General features: G+C 47.1%; 1 protein-coding gene across 6 annotated transcripts in view; it reads right to left on the bottom strand.

Annotated features, from left to right (window-relative positions):
• KIAA1958 (KIAA1958 ortholog) overlaps positions 1-14740 on the bottom strand; it is a 73157-nt gene that overhangs the window by 56486 nt on the left and 1931 nt on the right. The window contains exons 2-5 of one of the 6 annotated variants that reach the window (XM_063180962.1): positions 13087-13363; positions 12504-12632; positions 10984-11059; positions 10460-10654 (exon numbers count right to left, since the gene is read on the bottom strand). The exons of 1 other annotated variant lie outside the window; for it this stretch is intronic. The gene's annotated coding sequence lies outside the window, so the exon portion shown is untranslated. Of the gene's footprint in view, positions 1-364; positions 575-10459; positions 10655-10983; positions 11060-12503; positions 12633-13086; positions 14528-14740 lie in introns of those variants that run through there. 4 more of the 6 variants (XM_063180961.1, XM_063180963.1, XM_063180966.1 and 1 more) reach the window with 4 other exon arrangements.

The following is a 14740-nucleotide window of genomic DNA, read 5'->3' as shown; positions in this document are numbered from 1 at the left end:
TAAGGGTCACTTTTCTTTCTGCAGGAGGGTGCCAGGCGGGGCGAGGGGCTCCACTCTACTCCGTATGTTGTGACAAACCATGACCCCTCAAGCACCCCTGCCTCCCCTTGTCCTTCATCGGCACGCCCCGTGCAGCCCGGGGAGGCACACCGAGCCCTGCCACTGCACAGCGCCCCGCAACAAGGCCGGGGGACCCGCGCCTGTGCCCGGTGCAGCGTCCGAGAGAGCCCTTGGCCGCGCACAAAGAGAGAGCGAGCCAGACACGGGAGTATCGCCCGCCCCCGCGGCGGGCAGCGCTGGATGCACACACACGCACCCCCCGCACTCGCATCCACACGCACGGTGCGGCCGGCGGGTCACGTACCTACCTGCAGGTGCCTGTCCGCGGGAGCGCGGGGCGGGGAGCCGTGCTATATCGCCCGTATTGCATGGGGGGATGAGGCCGATATCGTTCGGGGGTTGGGGCGGGGGGGCTGCTCTGCTCCCTCCGCCCTCTTCCTCCTCCTCCTCCTCTCCGCAGTGTGTGTGGGGGTGTGTGGTACTCCGCGCCAGAGGAGGCAGCGGCGGGCTCCGGCTCCTGTCAGCCACCGGAAACCGGCGCCCGGTTCCCCGCACCGCAGGAAGTGTGCAATGGCACACCCGCACACCGGCCCGGATTGGCAGCGCACCGCAGGCCGTGTGCCATGGCACACCGCACACACACCCCACACGCACAGCACCGCAGGCCGTGTGCCATGGCACACCGCACACACACAGCACCGCACAGCACTGCAGGCTGTGTGCCATGGCACACCGCACACGCACAGCACCGCAGGCTCTGTTCCATGGCACACCCGCACACCGGCCCGGATTGGCAGCGCACCGCAGGCCGTGTGCCATGGCACACTGCATACACAGAGCACCGCACAGCACTGCAGGCCGTGTGCCATGGCACACCGCACACACAGAGCACCGCACAGCACCGCAGGCCGTGTGCCATGGCACACTGCACACACAGAGCACCGCACAGCACCGCAGGCTGTGTGCCATGGCACACCACACACTGCACACCGCACACGCACAGCACTGCAGGCTCTGTTCCATGGCGCACTGCACACACACAGCACCGCAGGCTGGGTGCCATGGCACACCGCACACTGCACACACACAGAACCACAGGCTGTGTGCCATGGCACATCACGCACACACACGCACCATGTTGGGTGGCGCAGCCCAGTCTGGGCACAGCACAGGACCCTGAGGGACACCCAAGGGACGCCTGTCTCTCCTGAGGGACTGAGGGGGAGCAGAGAGGGGGTCACTGTGCCCCCTCTGCAGGGAAACAGGCAACAGGATCTGCATTCCCTGCATTGCCATGGGCAGGAGTGAAAACAAGAAGAGATGCATGCATGTGAAACCTGGATGTTGCACTAAGAAACACCTTCTCAACTGACATAAAATAATGTATTATTCTGGTGGAGGTCTCCTGATTTGCAGCACCTTACCTACTCAATTTGCGTATGTCCAAACAGCTACTACTCTGTTGTTTTGTGCAGATATAGAAACATGAGATTTACTGTTACTCTTTTTTTATTTGGTATCTGCCACAACCTGTTAATTTTATGTGGACTATGTACATATGCATGCACACATCTGTATACACACTGTGCCCATGTGTAAGACAATAAAAACTGCAATTTGTGTGTTGTGAAAACTTTCTTAATTTGCTTGCAGCTAGAGACCCTATCAGCAACATTGCTCATATTTTTTTTTTTTCAGTTAATCACAGGAGGGCTCACTGTGTGCTTACAGCATTTTCTCTGGGTGTTGGTTCTCCCACAGTAAGCAAGGCACATGCCAAAGCAAACTTTGCTCATCTCCTCAGTTGGACTTTTTTTACCCTGCATCATTCCAGAAGGAGAGAGGCCTGGCTATCAGCCTTCTAAACCGGCTGCTTCATGGCCCAGAGGTTTTCTTTCCTCATCATCCTTATGCCAACATTTGCAAAACTTGAATGGGCAAACACATGCTTACTAGCTACGATGGCAACAATGCTTACACAAGAGTAAAATGGAGGCAATCTGGAAGTGTATTCATGCCAAAAGTAATGCTCTTTCCAGATTTGCTTGTGAGGTGGCAGGGGAGTTTGGTAGCAGCATTAACCTTGCCTAGGGAAGATTACCATCCCTTCTGCTAGTGTTATTTTCAGTAGGTTGTCATGCTCATGGTGCTGCAATGAGCAGAGGTCTATAATACTTAATTATTTAAGATTTCAGTAGTAGATTCCTAAAGATGAAGAACCCTAAAAGAAGGAGTAATTATTCCAGGGAGAGGAGAGAGAGTCTGCCTCCATCCGTCACGATCAAATACATGACACCCTGCTTTCACATCTTGCTTTTAAAATAGGGACCCGTAGTCAAAGCACTGGCAACATTAAGAAAAAGACCACAATGTTCCTGGACTCTGCTGTGCCCACAAAATCGTTGCAGGGACAGGAATGATCTGATTTTCAGAAATATGCCCCCACAGTACTGTACAGGCCATCACACACTCCTCGTGGGTCAGAGGCTGCATGAGTTGTACTGGTTGAAACTGGTGCCCTGTTTGCTTCTAAGATGGGCCTGCTCAGATGTCTTTTCAAGACCAAATAGTTACACTTTCACTAACAACAATAAGGAATTCCTGAAGAGGAGGACTGCCTTCCAAACAAACACTCTTCATCTCTGGAAGCCTTATAATCAAGCTCACATAATCTTTAGTCAGAAAACATAAGAGGCTTGCTCTTCACTGTTGGCCTTCAGTGTTGATCACTCATTTGCATTCTTTTTCTTTGTTCTTCTCTACTTCTCTCATGCTCTTCAGTGGCCACAGGACAAAGCCTCTCTCCTCCTCCCACCTTCTGCCCCTGTTTCTTCTCCTTCTTCACTTCTTCGTTCTTAGGAGCAGCCACAGGTCACATCATATGCTGTCGAAGAGCTCAGTCAAGCTTAGTACAGCGTCACCAGCACCTCAGCACAGAACTGTAGTTCTGGATGAGCTTGTTTTAGCTCACTGCCTGTGTTAGTGATTGCACTGGGAGGGCAGCAATTGTGTGCACTGGTGTTCCCAAGCAAGAAAACAAGGTTTTCTCCGGGAAGGAAAGCTGCTGCTATTGACCCAACAGGACTGTGCCAGCTGCTGCAGGGTGGACAGACACAGAGACTGTTCTGCCTCTGCAAAGCCAAGAGACTGCTGTGGTGAGGAGTTTTTGCTGGCCATTTCTCCTCCTATTCATCACTTGGAATAAAACACAACCAGACAGACATCTGACTTGGTTGGTGTGGACACCTGCTGGAGGTGCTGACCTTTCATAGATGGTCCACATGTCCAGGTAAGGCAGCAGGGTACTGTCATTAATGCAGTGGGTTGAGAAAGAAGATGTATCACATCCTCATCCCAGAACTAGCATGGATTTTATTCTGTGACCTCTGACAATTGCTGACCTCTGACAACCCATGTACTGTGACCCTTCATCAACCATAGCAGGCTGTGTGGCAAGGGTGAATTGTCTCACTCCAGACGCCAGTGCCAGGAAAGCTAGGGCTTATGGTGCTCAGTGGAAGCTCATGCTCTCCCCTCCAGTACTCCTGGGCAGCCTGCCATCCCATTAACACTCGTGCCACCAGCAGACCAAAAACAATGGGCAAAAGCAAAAGCATCCCAGATCCCACATGAACTGATCCTTCTGCAGAGAAATGCTGGCTGTGAAATAGGATGTACAAGCTGCCAAACAGGAAGGAGAGGAATCACCATCCTCCTGTTTGGGAACACCTGACTGTCTGCTTGAAGAGAGGCCCAAAGCTCCTCGCAAGTGACAGCAATATCACAGCAGAGAAGATACCACCTCACAGAAAATGTGCAGGCACCAAGTGACCACATGGCTTTGTTGTGAACTGCTCAGCTTCCCCAGCATCACTCCAGCACTACATTGGTCAAGCAGAAACAGAGCAAATCTTGGCTTTTCCTAGGGATGTCCTCCATGAGATAAGATGTGCACCAACTCGGTCTGGGCTGGTTCCTCTTTTGTTCAGGACTGACAGGTGGGCTGGATTCTGCTGAGTGGTTTGTTTCTGCTGCCCAGCTCTGCCCTTCCTTTGATTCAGGCAGCAAGGAAGCTGAGCCGCACCCCCGCAGTCTGTGCCCTGGCCATGCCTGCTCTCTCCTGCCCAGCTGAGCAGGGTGTGCCAGCACCCACACAGACTCTCCCTCAGCCCCCACCACCAGTCATGAGCCTGACCTGGCATGCCAGAAGCTTTGCCAGCTGAAACACAAAGGTGAAACACTACTCCATGTGAAACCCCCCCAGCCCTCACAGCAGGAGGAAAGCTGGCCCAGGAGGAAGACAGATGCAATCAGAAAATACTTCAGATTTTAGCAGAAAGCTGGCCGTACACGAAGGACCTACTACTAGAGTAGTTGGGATGAGAAGGAAAAATGAGAAAGGCCAAGAATGGTCTGTTTTACCAGCTGTAGGTTTGAAATCAGAACTGTTTTTGTCACAGGAAGAAGGGCAGGATCAGGCCACTGCCACAACAGGCTTTTTTTTTGCAGCAATTCCCCACACAGACTGCTATTAGCACGTCTGCTCCAAGGGCTGCTCACCATGGCTAGAACCAGCCGGGCACAGATCATGAACTAGTTTTTACAGGTGTGTTTCTCAGAGGAACATGTGCCCAACAAAACTAGCTCCTGCTGTACAAAAAGTTAAGCTGGAACCACTTTTGAGTCAGAAAAATTTCCTGGCACAACAATTATCTTCTTGAAAAAGGTAGCCCCTTGAACAAGCAGTAGGAGTTAAAAGATTCATCTTCCTTTCTAGACTTCATTTGCCATGATCCAAGCAAGATTTTACTCCATCATTTAGCTGGAACATGATGAGAGTAGTATCTGTAAGGTCCCAGAAAGTCCTAGAAGAGCTCAGGGCCCAGCCAAACCTTGTGGTGTCCTACAGTGCCTCTTCCTCCTCTGTAACATTGTGAGGGAAGCAGCAGACAACCTTACAACATGCAGGCAGACAGCTGGTTCTTCACTGAGGCTTCCTCTACCTCAACATCTATTGCAAATGAGCAAAAAATAAAAAATCTGGGGAGCCAGCTTCCCATCCTAAGAGCCTGTGTGTCAGTCTGGAATACTGCGGTTCCCTCTCAGAGAATTAAGCATGAGCTAGACCCACCTGACTGACACACTTCTCTAGGTGAAAGGGCTTGGTGAGAAACAGGTCAATATTAATGGGCTGGCTCCCTCCTGGGACATCAGTGCTCCTGAAAGGCAGAGCAACAGGTGGGTCCGTGGGGCAGTGCAGCTTACAAACAGCCAGCTGTGATGACTCAAGGTCAGTGACAGAAGGTGGGTGCCAGTTTCCTCCATGACTGCAGGAAGACAAATGCAGAGAACTGGTGTGACGACTGGAGCTGGGGTATTACAACACACACCTGAGACACTGGTGGTTAGTAAATAACGAATCCTTCTCTCATGACTGTGCAGAGGGCTTTGTATCCCTGTGTTTTCAGTAGCAATGTAGCAGACCTGCACTGGTGTAGGCAGGGTCAGAATGAAAGCCATTAAGTGCCTCTTTGGACACCAGCTTTCTGGTACTAAACTGGTATGGTGCTATTGGGAAGTTCCTTTGAAAATTGCAAATAAATATGGAAGTGATTAAGTTGCTTGTCTGTGGGGTTGTTGTTTTTGGAGGTTTCCTGTACAAAACACTGGAACTGTAATGTTTGAAAAGCAAATTCATTTACTAAGGCAAGGCAGTATCAGAACATGATCCATTTGTTTAAGAGTGGTCCTTAAAGAGGAAGATCAAGCACACCTCACACCCCACAGCTTCTCTTTAGGTAAGGAAAGGTTTTAAAAGCAAAATCTGTGAAGTATCATTTCTGCATTCCTGCAACATCTGTATTTAAATACACACGATATTTCAAAGCAGAGCACTGCTGGTTAATTTGCCCTTCACTTACCTGCCAGTCCAAAACTTACTTTATGGGGGCACTACATGATGCCCTAATCATGATGCCCATGATTTCATCACTTTTGAAGAAGATTTCAGAACAAACTCACTTTTAGTAGACCATGGTCCTTCAGCTCTGCTGGTCACTTACCACAGCATCTAGGTGCACCCTGCTCAGCAGTATTTAAACACTTGTAATCCTGCTTTTAACACTGACCCGATATCCCTGCTCCATCAGTCAGAAACAAGGGCACTACAAGAATCCACAAGAGAGGAAGGCATTCCTCATTCTGGGACACTAATGGGACACAAGCCCTCAAGGAGCCTGATTCAAACAGGAAAGCTTGAGGAGAGTGTCTTCTGCTCCAGCCACCTGGATTGCTGGCAATCCCTCCACTGGACTCCTAGGATATGTGTTGCAAATACTGCTCTGCCTGACCAGGGCAGGTCAGACTTACCCAGGTGCAGGAGCAGGCATTTTTCCGGTCATGTAGGCAACACCAGGCTGAATTAAAAGGGGTGATCAGGCAAGGACTGCCCTGAGCTTGTTTCTGAAGTAGAAGGTTGTGGGACAACCTGAGGAGCAGAGATTCAGCTATCACAGTGTATTGTAAAGGTTTCTTCTTTTTCCAGTAATCACTGAATTACCAGAAATCTCCTACCTTTCTCAAACTCCCTTCAGAGGTTCAACACCTAGCCTATAGCACAAATGAGGGCATGCTCATTTTCCTTTGGAGATCCTGAAGGAACGTGGGGGAGTAAGTACCAGTACTAAAGACCACCCAACTCACAGTCACTGGATTTGTTATGACTGGAGTTATTAATCAACTCTAAAAACCAGCACAACAAAATACCTAACTTCAGGTCAGGGCTACGATCAAAGTGAGTTAGAGTGTGATTGATTAAATGCAAAGCAGATAACAGCTTATGAAAGCTTAGATACTGGTAATGAGCAGTAAAAACACCCAGCTTTTAGGTCACTTCTAAATTTTTCATATCCTGTCTGGGGCAGCTAACAAACTGATAGAAGAAAACCTGTTAGTTTTCTCCACTGAGAACCTCAGATTGTCATGTTAAGCAGTCACTTTTCCTTCACATGTGCACAATGCTGAAAAAAGCAGTGCAGACATCACAAGGATACTTCACATTTACACCCAAGCATATCAGAGCAGAACTAACTTTCTGCTAGTCCTTCCTTTGTTAGTTTTGTTACTAGGCTGCAATTAGTGTTAACACAGAAAAAGTATATGAAGATCAGTCCACAAGGTGCCTTTGGAAATTCTATACTGTTTCACGAGAGGCTTGAAACGCCCTTGAGAATCCAGTCTGTGTGTATTCAGAGTTGTGACCATACAACTTTGTTTTGTATTAAATTCCTGTGGGTTTTGGTGGAATAGGATATATCTCTGGCAACAGCAGGTGAGTGTCAGCTCTTGGATGAAATATACAGGTAAAGAAGAGCAATTAAAACAAAAGCCCGAATAATTAGTATTGGAAAAGTGTGTAATAAGAGCTCAACAGGAAATCCACTTGAAAGCAAACAGGAGACTTGGCACTACAAGTGTGTGCTAATTATATGAGAGAGATTTGTCTGAACATACAGTGTGTAGTTTCTCCATATAAGATAAGGACACTGGGCTTTTTCTGTCTAAGAAACCATGATGCTTTGGTCTCCAGTCTGTGGCCTCAAGTTATTACCTAATGTTTACCTTTAAAACACAGAGAGTGGATTTAAATCATAACCGGATAATGCTCTTCACCCACCCACACTGCTAGCTGTGAGTTCCTGGGCTCAGTCCCCCCAAAAGGGGGTGGCTCTCTGCAAATGGCATATGAAGGCTGTAGCAGACCCACAGTTGGAACATCAATGCTAAGCTGTGAGGGCTGAACTCCTGTTTTACAGGGTGCCTTAAGGAGCTCACAGTGCAAACGCAAGAAGACAGAGAGTGGGGAAATCTTTGCAATGACAGAACTGGAATTATGCGGGAGCTGAGTTGTGGCTCTACCACAGAAATCCTGGAGCTATTTCCAGCCTTCCTTGCAATTGCCCACCTGTAACTGTAACAGGCTGACAACATAGTCTCCTATGTGTGTCTTTGGGAGGCCCTCATTTTCTTCAAAGAGAAGAAAATAATAGCAGAGAAGTTTGTAAATACAAATATGGGGCATTATTTACTTAGGATAGCTGGCTGTCACAGGAGCATTTATTCCTCTGGGAAAAAAAAAAAAAAAAAAACAACAAAAAAAAAAAACAAAAAAACCCCACAAAAACCCAACTGAGCCAGTGTTTCCTCCCAAGGTTTCTGGGTTCAGGAAACCATGGTAATATTTTCTTCCCTCCCTTTTTGGCCTGGTAAATTTCAAAGTTTGAGAGACCTGTTTCAGTGAATAGATGTGACCTAGACACTGCTTTTACAGTAAAGTCTGGATCTCAAAATTCCCCTCTATCATATTTAGTTATTTAGTATAAATAGGAAGGTATGAATAAAGAAATAGCTGACAACATCCTTCTGGAGAAAATATTACAAATAGTATGAAATATGTTTCTTGGTGAAAAAGATCCATCACACTGATTTTCTGTTATTTGTTCACCCAATACTACATCTCACGCAAACTCACAATCAAAGTTGTGACAAAGATCATGACTGAAAATAATGGTGTTGTACTTATCCCCCACCCTGCTAAAACTTTAACCACTGATGAAAAGGTCTGCTTTCAGAGTTGTTGCTCATGCCATGCGACTCTTATGACTGGGAGAAAGTGAGAACAGGTAAACAAGCTCAAAATTGCTGCTCACATTTAAGAAATTTGATAGAACCCACTTTTCCTTCATTGCTTCATTTTCTAGCGAGGTAACCATAAAGCTTGAGTTTAACCATGTCATGCCAAGAGAGTGTGCACATTTTTCTACCTCCTTGGTTGTTAGGTTCTAATGTGCCAGCGGCTTCCCAGTCACACCTTGTGATCACAATTTCATTGCAAAAGCTGTCTTTTAGCACTGAGCAGCAACTGGCAGACATATCAATTGCTGCACACAGACATGCACAAGCGATGTCATCTTTGCAATGCCAAGTGCTTTCTATGCCCCTTAAGGGCCCAGCAATCACTTGCAGCCCTGCAGCCTTTGACCCAAGCTGCTGTGTCAGTATTTCCCCCTTCTCCTTCCTGTGCCGTTGCCTTGGCCTTCCACTTGCAAATCTCAGTAGATTCTCATAGAAAGCAATTGCTCAGAGTCCAATAATCTCATCTTTCTTCCACTTGGGTTTCCTATCTGTTTTGTAACTTCAGTTTGTATTAAGGGGAAAAGCAAGAGTTAGCAAATAGAACAGTAGATAATAATCATGTAAATAACCCGTAAGCCTTACCAACCATAAATATGCACAAATGGAGTGACTGACACACACCACCTGTGACTGCTTAAATGTGATCCTGTCAGCACTGACAGCATCGTATACAGGAACAACTAAGCGGTAGCTTGGCTGGCTCCTAATGCTAAGAGCAGAGTTGACAGAGGAGAAAGCCTGACAACAACAATTATAGTCACTTTCCTCATCTTCACTGCTTGCTGACTCTGGAAAGGACACTCTTCTGGGGGCCACATTGCTTCATTACTTGGCTGGATACTTGTCAGGCACTTCCTTTTCTTTCTGTTCTTTTTCCCCTACAGTAACTTCAAGTTGAAGTCTGGACCACAGATAAAATTCTGTGCAGGTAAACCTGTCTCAAGAGGTGTGATGATACTGTCTCCAGTGGTGGGAAGCAGAGCTACAGGCCACCCCAGTAAAAGGTACTGTCTCTATGTATTATTGCTTGCACTAGTTATATTTAGTCAATTAGAGCTTAACTTTGCTATACAAAGCACCATCTTATTCTAGGACAGAATGATGCATAGAACTAATTAAGCAAGACACCATTATACAGACTATATGGATTACATGGACATTATATGGACATTATATGAAGATTCGCTGGGTTTGATTTTTATCATTCATTTGATTTTAAGCATTCAGGCTAACACTCTTCCAAACCAAGTCTCTCCCCAAAATATTACTCTCACTGATTATTTCAGTGGTTCAAATAAATATGACAATTACTGGTGCTCTGTCATCTAGAAGTACACACCTTACACCTCATTCCTGCTCCGGAGCAAGAACTTTATACCAGGAATGAGGGAAGGAAGGTAAGACGATGCAAGGCACAGACACAGATTTTTAAGTTGCTGCAAACCTGCTTATCTCACCCCATCCCACGTGTGACGCGTGCTTTAAGCAGAAAAAGATCATGGGGCACCTTGGCGAGCCTAGCCCCCAAGCAAGCCTGCGGCAGGCCGGGCAGCAGGGCGGGGTGCCCAAGGCAGCCCCGCTGCGGTGTGCTGCCTGCTCCCTCTGCTGGCACCGCCTGCTCCCAGCCCCGGCGGAGACCTGCAACTGCTGAGCCGGTGGAAGACGTCTAAACAGAGCCCTGTTGAACACACCAGGGTCACATTACCTTTGCAGTACGACGAGCCATCAGTCCTGCTCACCAGTGTCAGCAGCCTGCAGATCGTGTCTCTCTTATGCACGTCCTGGAGCCTTTCTCTCCATTCATCATCACCAAAAAAACCTGTAACTTTCTCTCCAGTTACTCACAGTAGCAAAACAGTTACAAGTTTTTTAGTAATTTCATTTTTATGGGCCTCCAAATCTGTGAAGTGAGCAATAGAATAAAAAGAAACACTTTTGACCTCATGCAAAAATCCTTTGCAGAAGACAAACAGCTGCAATAATTCCTCTACTATAGCATCCATTGTAGGTCTTGTCCTAAGAGTGCACAGTGGACCTTTTCAATATCTCAAGATCATTAGCCTTTTAAAATAACATCTGATAGGGATGGTCAATTCATACAAGCTTTGTGAAACCAGCACAGGGCAGAAAAATACCGTTTGACCCCAGTGAGAGGAAAAGTTAGTGCTGACTTCAGCTCTTACAGGAAACATGCTGTGCATCCCCTAATAATTGGATAAGAACTCATACCTCCTTAGATATCAGAGAAAACATGATAAGAAATAAAGGTCTCTTAGGCTTGCATCTCACAGTGACACAGGACAGTCTGCAGTCAGAAAAAAATAAAGAAGTGAAAATTAAAAAATCTGTTCTTGAAACACCGGAATTTTGGGACATAATTGTTTTTTGAAGCTTTACAGAAAGTTATTTTAAAAAGCCATGTTTGCTCTTGGGTATTATAATCAACTTGAGTTGTGATTTCTTTAGCAATTACAAAATCTATTGATCTTATGCTGCATCAGCAAAAAATGAGGACTGGTGTTTTAAAATAGCATTTTAGTTACATAAGAAAGACCAGTATTCTGCTAGTGTTCAAAATTCAACTATAGCAGCATCTTTTCCAGACTCAGTGTTAGGATCATATCACCCTTAATACTAGAATTTCCTGGCATGAAAGCCATGAATACCTTTAGCTTATCTAAAATGAAAAAACAGAACCATCAGAAAATTAAAACGATCTGGATATAGGCCATGCACAGGAAACAGTAATATCCCTAGAGTAGGGTTTTTGAGTGAGTTTAGAAATTCTGTTTTGGAATATACTTCCTAGTTTTATCCACGTGGTAAAAATGCTAAATCAGAATCTGTGATTAAATCCCACACACTTCCAATATCTAAATCTAACAAAGAATTTCTATATATCTGTATCTAAAGATATTTTACAATATTGAATCACTTTGCAGTAAAGGAGGAGGCGGATTAATTGAAGTAGAATTTACTTTTCAAGTCATCTGTAAAAACATTTCTGAGGACTTGATTACAATTATTAACTTAATGGATAACTTTTTTTGTCATTATTAATCTGTTCTCTTCTGACTCCATTTTGAAGTGTGTTAAAAAAGGGTTCGAGCTGTTTTGAATAGTGATACTTGTGGAAATCACACTTAAAAAGAAGTGTAGCATTTTTAACATTATGAAATGTTAAGACATTGTCTTCTGTCCAACAATATTTAATCAGTAAATACATTCTCTGGAAGGAGAAAACACTCCTGCAAGAGGAGTAAATTACATCAGATGCAATATCCTGTTACTTAATGAAATTATTAGATTATGACTGATTTAACTAAGAAAAGACCATATGGCTCCAATCTCTCAGGGAAGATGAAACAAATCAGGTTATTTTCCTACCAGCTCTTCCTGGTACGAGCAGGGCACATTTAGGAGACGCTGCTCAGACATGTGCAGAGCACAAGCCCAATGCATTGACTGATTCTCTCTGAAGATACACTGGCTGCTAAAATGTCAGTACCTGGTTAATAAAAGCAGTGTAACTTTTTGCACTCTTCCTGTTCACAGGATGCAGGAGTGCAGAAAAATCCAAGCAGTTCTTGCCTGCACTCTCCCCAGAGCCACAAAAAGCTGAAAGCTCCTCCAATCCCAGATCACAGAGCGAGAAGCCTCTCTACTCCCCTGTCACAGAGGCTTTTCTGGGACAGCTTTTCTGGCTCTCCCGGTACCTGTGGCCCTCGACAAAGGCCTTTGTCCCTCACCTGTGAACATCTTCACAAAGTCAGCACTCGACATGCTCATGACCACATCAGCTGTCACGGGAGCCTTTCCGAAGCCAGCGCTCCCACCCTTGGTCTTCAGGTCAATATACCAAGTGCCTCCACCGTCGCCTGGACAGAGAGCGAAGCGCGGTGAGAAGGCAGCAAGCACTGCCGCGCCCTCCCTCTCTGTCGCCCCGCCAGACGCCCGCGGCCTCGTGCGTTTGCAGCGGCTCCGTGGCAGCCCGCACGCTGGCGGGGCTCTGCAAGGAGTCACCTCTCGTCCCCCGTGACGCCCCAAGCGCCGCGGGCTGGGGCCGCGGGCAGGAGAGCCCAGAGGCCGCGCTCTGCTCCAGAGCCGTTGGCAGCTGGCGCTTCTGCCGTGGCCCCGAGAGCGCCCCGAGCGCGGCCACAGCAGCGCCGGGACAGAGGGACAGCAGCGCCCGGGGCTGCTCCAGCGGGCCTGCGGCACCAGCGTCACAGGAACTGAACAGGAGCCCGCCTGCTTCGGGACCAGCTTCAAAGCGTTTCTGTCTGAAAACACCGGGGCCTTTGCCAGGCAAGGCTGCACAAGCGGTGGGCTTACCAGAGAGCTCAAACTGAAAGACACCCTGAGTACTTCTCACGTACTCCTCAGTCACTGCCCCTTGAATAACTCGGAACGTCTCTGCAACAGGACCCGATGGCATGGCTGCAGCAGATTTCGTCTTTGCCTTGGCCGCATCCGCTCCTTCCTGCTGGGATCTGCTTAATTTCTTCTCCTCTTTGAATGCCTGGGCAGCACCTCCAATAAATTAATTCTTCTGCAAAGGCTTCTGAAGTGTAAATCATTTACCGCTTCTATTGCCAACTTTCAGAACTCGCTAAACATGGACAAAGTGTTTAGAAAGGAGACATTTATTCTGCCCGAGATGCAAAGCAGAGATTTTCCACAAATCAAGCCAATCAAGGATTAAAATGTGAGAGAATTCACACACTGAAATCTACATAAACCTGCCTATCTAATACACAGTTACCCCTGCCTACTGCATAATTGCTTAATTTGTGCAACCCTATGCAGTGTCACTGCACCTGCGTAGGCCTCCTCGGGGGTCTCTAGTGGTCCCTGCTGGTCGTTTGGGGAGATGTCCCCTACTCAGACCCAAGCAAAGTTCAGTTCGGGACGTGCAGAACTTCAGGTTGAGTGTCCAAGAAGATGTCATCTTCTCAGACAATTGCCAGGCAAGTCATAAAATACAGAAGCTTTCCATAAACATTGAGCAACATCTGCTTAACCCACCTGATAACATCATTTTGCATTTAAAAGAGGGGTTAAAGGAGAGAATGATACCATCAACTTCCATCTGGATCAGAGATCAAAGGAAGGGACAGGGAATTCTGTTTCAAGACTCAGAGCCTAAAGATCTAGAGAATTCTACGTAAAATACAGAGAATTCTGTTTAAGCACATCAACTTGAACAGCATTTTACTTTATCCCAGTGAACATGCACATTTAACACTAAAGAAAAGCTTTTCCAATAAAGGAAAGCTTTAGCAATTTACAAAGCCAATCAAGCAGAAGAGCTCCTTAAAATGCTGTTGAAAGTCTCTTAGGTATCCTCAGTATCAAAAATACTTAGGTCTGTTCTGTGAATGCCTACAGAATAACCAACACTAGGAGCCCAAGGAACTAACACCATCTGTCCCTGAGAACGGTCCTAGCGTGACCGGTCAAGGAATATTTCCACCAGAAAGGAACACTTCCAAGCTTGCCTCCTCTGCTCTGGCCTTATCCCTATTTTGAAACTCCTATAAAAGCAGTTCAGCATTCTTAGTTGCCCTTCAGCTTGACATAAACCAATTCTGAAAGAGCAAAAGCAATGCTTTTCTAAAAAAAAACCCAAAACATTTCTGCACACATGACGGTATTTTCAGAGCCGATTGCGAGCCTGAAAGATCACCTCACTGTCGCCAGGACACTCGGGGCCCAGCTGACCGTGCTCGCCAGCACCCTGCTCGCCACCTCCTGCCGCACTGCCGCAGTTCCCCGGCCCTCCCGGGCTGCAGCCGGCTCAGCCCGGCCGGGGGCCCGCACGGAGGCGCAGCCGGCGCAGGGAGGCAGCGGCAGAGCCGAGAGCGCAGGGACAGCGGGCACAGCCGGGGCGGCAGCGCGGCACGGCCGCCTTGCGCAAGGCAAAGGCCCGTGGCCAACACCGACATTAAAGGAGTCGTTCTGAAAGGAAAGGGCGCTCCACGTTCTC

The sequence above is a fragment of the Melospiza melodia genome, chromosome Z (genome assembly GCF_035770615.1).
Source record: "Melospiza melodia melodia isolate bMelMel2 chromosome Z, bMelMel2.pri, whole genome shotgun sequence".
NCBI classification, from domain to species: domain Eukaryota; kingdom Metazoa; phylum Chordata; class Aves; order Passeriformes; family Passerellidae; genus Melospiza; species Melospiza melodia.
This window is presented reverse-complemented; position numbering and strand designations above follow the sequence as displayed.